A 4,770-nucleotide genomic window follows, 5' to 3' on the forward strand; every position below is an offset into this window, starting at 1 on the left:
TGCCGAGACAAGTTTGCACGAGGTATGTATTTTGCCGAGACAAGTACGTCTTTTGAAAGTAGACAATACGCAAAAGCTGGTGCTCTGTACGAACAAAGATAGTTTGTATTTATAGCGTCTGCTGCAGCCCTATTTTAGGACAAAATTAACTCTCAAATAGCAAATATTAATTAGTGTTTATTTACAGCCAAATAAAAATATTAATTAGTGTTCATTTACAGCCAAATATACAAGCCAATATTAATTTTTTACCAATTATTCACATTCTAATACATATATCAATCAAATATTTCCCAATATATTTTTGTGCATTAATGAATAATCATTAAACTTTTCAAAGAAAGTTTCTGCCATAACTAATAATCAAATATTTCCCAATATATTTCTGCGACTGAAGACTAAGCACCTGTTCGGCTGCTCTCCGCGGAGCGAAGCCGACGAAGCGCCCTTTTAGCAGCTCTGCAGATTATACCTAGCAAGCCACTCCGCTCCAGCACAGAGCGGGGGGAGTCCGACCACGGCCTAAAGCATTAGATAATTTGTACAAGTTCGTCCCTTCGCAAGTTTGTACAAGTTTTTGCTACTCTAGTTTAAACATCAGGGATAATATAATGATGCCGCTACTGCATACTCCCAAGTGCCAACAACTTCCTTTTCCTAACTTGAAGTGCCAACTGTTGGTCATGCCTGCTTGTTTGTTGAGGTAGAAACTTCTGCGCTACACATTGCGCATACCTGCACATAGTTAACGAACTCCTGTCAAAACTTTATAATCTGAGAGAGCTGCAATTCAAGTTGTTGGTGAGGTCAACGCCACCAGACCTCTTTTGATTTAAAAATATATAAACAAAACAAAAACAAGTAATGCAATTGTGGAGTCTCGAACCCCTCATTTGCTGCTATAGACAACTCAATGGTACATGATTTCTTTTACTCAATGGTACATGATTTCTTTTACTGCGAGATGTTGAGGATATCGCTTATGGTTATCGTCTCGGTCAGCTGGGGATTAGAGATTAATCAAAAATTGACCGATTAATCGATTTTATCAGTCGACAATTAATCAAATATTTTTTGCAAATCCAAGGTTCCCAACACTAAATTCAACACCAAAACAATATTGGACCGAAGTGTTACCTGAATTCATAGCATTTAAATCCTCGTATAATGACAAACAAAATAAGACAACAGTACATATTGTGTAACAAGATCCACAAAACACACATAAACATATTTTTTGCAAGCATAGTGCTATGAATAGGTCCGATTTATCGGTAGAATCACGATAAATCGCTTGTCAGAGCGATAAATCAGCTTATAAAAGATAAATGGTGAAGATAAGGCATAATTTTATCGGTCAACCCCTGAGGGAAGAAAAGATGGTCACTCCTTTTAGAAACATGGCGAGCCTTACTTACCACTGTTGCACTTCACTCGCTGCTCATTCATTCACTTGCCCATGAACTCGCTGCTTCGCTAGAAGCAACTAGTCGCCTTCTTTCCGCCGCCGAAAGATGCTTAGCCGAAAGCAACAAAAGAGGGGAGCTGGAGCAGCAGACCTGATTCAAGACAACAGGAAGTTCCCGTTTGCAGATCTACATTTCTCAGGTTCAGGCTATTCGTGGAGTCGATCACCACCACTTGAGATAGACGATAAATCGGAAGATTAATCGCCGAATCGGAAGATTTTTTTTAACAATGCCAACACAAACCAACCAGTCAATTTGTCGATGATTTTTTTTCCCGGCAACCCCTGCTCCCCAATCCCCGTCTCCCGGCCACCCCTCCTCCCTATGCCCGTCATCCTAACTTTCAAATTTCAGAATCCAGCCATGACACGTGCCATTGGTTGATACTTGGTGTTCTTAGTGCTTTTATGGTTATGGTGTATTGCTTTTTATGATGTCAAGCAACAAGTGCATTGGCTGTTGTATACTACTCCCTCCGTTCCTAAATATAAGTCTTAGAGATTCTACTATGGACCACATACGGATGTATATAGATGCATTTTAGAGTGTAGATTCACTCATTTTGCTTCATACGTAGTCCATAGTGGAATCTCTACAAAGACTTATATTTAGGAGCGGAGGGAGTACTAATCAAATACAACTGCAATCGGTTTTTGCGGTTCAATAGCAAACGCACGGGCACTACGCTAGTGTGCACATAATCCTCTGCCAATATGGGATCAACAAGATACAATCTACTGGTAGGACTCTGGCATGGAGGCACGATATATACAACTTAAGTAATGTAGCAAGGAAACAACACACAGATTAATAGATTTTCCTTACACAAGTCATATTGATACCTTTGCACAAGATTAATACATTTTCCTTGTGGATGTCAGATTAATACCCTTGCACATACCCTTGCACGAGGAAACCTCAAATTCAACTTCGTTGCTGGCTGAACTACTTGTGGCCTCTATCAAGGAAACACAATCCCTTCAGACATCATAGCTGACTTGAATTACCTCTCTAATTAACACACAAAAAATCATGCTGTTAATACTGAACAAATGTTTTTTTAGCTGAAGCAGATAAAAAGGCACAAATGCTCTTTGTAAAATCATACTGACCGCAAGCAGAAAATAAGCATGATGAATGCTTAGCAGAATTTTTTCGTACAGATCATATTCTTGTCAAGCAATTCTTATATAGGAAAATCTTACAAGCATAATAACCTTTGGATTATAGGCGGGATGCCGGGAGGGTGTCCAAGCGGGCTCTTCTGGCAACCTCCATGATCCTGGTTATCCTCATCATGCGACTTGTGCCTCGGCCTTGTTTGCCACCGGCCGGCCCCGCCACACGATGTGCCTATGTTTGACGCCTCCCCGATGCACATTGTGCCACAACCACCCAACGTTTCCATCATGGGCAGCCAGCCTCGGCACCGGCACAATTTGCATGGTGGAACCGTTGGGCGGTCATGGCACAGTATCAATTGGGGAGGTTTCGAACGCAGGGACAACGTGTGGCGTCGGCCAAGCGATGGTGCTGGTGGGAACAAGCCCAATGACGTCACATGAGTAGGATGGCCAGGATCAGGGAGTGCGCGGCCAGAGCCCACATAGGTAACCGCCACGTACTTCATCAATCATGTCTCTGCTCTACACAGATGCAATGCAATATAAGCTAAACACACATTTGACACTGGGAGCTAACACCTAAACATTCTATGTCTACGGGTACAGTTGCTCGTGGGGAACCTAATGGTGACGATCCCGAGCAATCCAACTAGTGAAGATGGATTTTATCTTTTTATACCAGTTGGTAACTATTTCTATTGTTGGCAACTTGGCAACAAACAACAACAACAACAAAGCCTTTAGTCCCAAACAAGTTGGGGTAGACTAGAGGTGAAACCCATAAGATCTTGCAACCAACTCATGGTTCTGGCACATGGATAGCAAGCTTCCACGCACCCCTGTACATGACTAGTTCTCTGTTGATACTCCAGTCCTTGAGATCCCTCTTTACGGATTCCTCCCGTGTCAAGTTCGGTCTACCCCGACCTCTCTTGACATTATCAACACGCTTTAGCCGTACACTATGCACTGACGCTTCTGGAGGCTTGCGCTGAATGTGCCCAAACCATCTCAGACGATGTTGGACAAGCTTCTCTTCAATCGGCCCTACCCAACTCTATCTCGTATATCATCATTCCGGACTCGGTCCTTCCTTGCGTGGCCACACATCCATCTCAACATGTGCATCTCCGCCACACCTAACTGTTGAACATGTCGCCTTTTAGTCGGCCAACACTCAGCGCCATACAACATTACGGATCGAACCGCCGTCCTATAGAACTTGCCTTTTAGCTTTTGGGGCACTCTTGTCACAAAGAATGCCAGAAGCTTGTATTGTTGGCAACTTGGCATGAAGATGAATAATTCTTAGATTATTTAAAAAATAAACAAATTTTGTATGTATCTTTACTCTCTATTATAGCTATATTTGCATGGTTCTGAACTCTATATGTATCTTTACTCTCTATTATGTTTTATTTATATCGATGTGTATGATGAATTTTTAACTTGATTTATTTGTATCAAGATATGGCTGATGAACAAGTTCTTTATTGCTTTAGCAACCTCCCCACACGGTAAGGCCCACTTTTTTGTAGTAAGGGATACAAATTATGCGAAGTTAACTGGCTACAATTCAAAGGTCATTATATAAGAACTTCTCAACAAGAATGTGCTCTTATGGGTCCACCTAGCTATTGCATCAGCCCACTAAGCTATTGGATATATAAGCCATGCTGAGAATAGAGTTATGTGTAACTTCACATCCTTAACTAACTTCACTAACTGGCACATGAAGACTGTCCAAGTGTTTCATTGATCCAGGCAACAGTGGAAAAACCCCCGCAGTCCACTAGTTTAAACTTTATACTTGATTGCCAAACCTTAAATTCATTACTTGACTCATACAAGTCAATATTGTAAACTGAATTTAGGTCTAATGGTAAATAACTTAGCCCTAATGGTAAATAACTAAATAAACCTAAAGTCTAAAAGGTGCAGCTGCACTATTTAGCAAAACCGGGAGCACACCCCTGCCGGCCATGCGATCTGCAACCACATGCTATTACCGCATGGTCGCATTTTACCTGGAACAGCTCATTACTTGATGATAATAAGATGGCATATGCACTGGATTGTCGCATTTCACCTGGGAAAGCTCATTACTTGCCACGCCTTCTTTTACTTATTTGGAAACCTCATGGGACAGCGTTTTCATACTTGCCTAAATAAAAGGG

The 4,770-nt window shown here is 41.6% G+C and overlaps 1 long non-coding RNA gene across 1 annotated transcript; it reads right to left on the bottom strand.

The window, feature by feature from the left end:
* Positions 1 to 289: 289 nt before the first annotated feature.
* LOC123104268 (uncharacterized) lies at positions 290 to 4,764 on the bottom strand. The gene is made up of 2 exons (XR_006450226.1): positions 1,419 to 4,764; positions 290 to 735 (listed from the first exon to the last, which is right to left on the bottom strand). It is a non-coding gene; the product is annotated as an uncharacterized lncRNA (long non-coding RNA).
* Between the last annotated feature and the right edge of the window lie 6 nt (positions 4,765 to 4,770).

This window comes from Triticum aestivum, chromosome 5A, assembly GCF_018294505.1.
Source record: "Triticum aestivum cultivar Chinese Spring chromosome 5A, IWGSC CS RefSeq v2.1, whole genome shotgun sequence".
NCBI lineage: Eukaryota > Viridiplantae > Streptophyta > Magnoliopsida > Poales > Poaceae > Triticum > Triticum aestivum.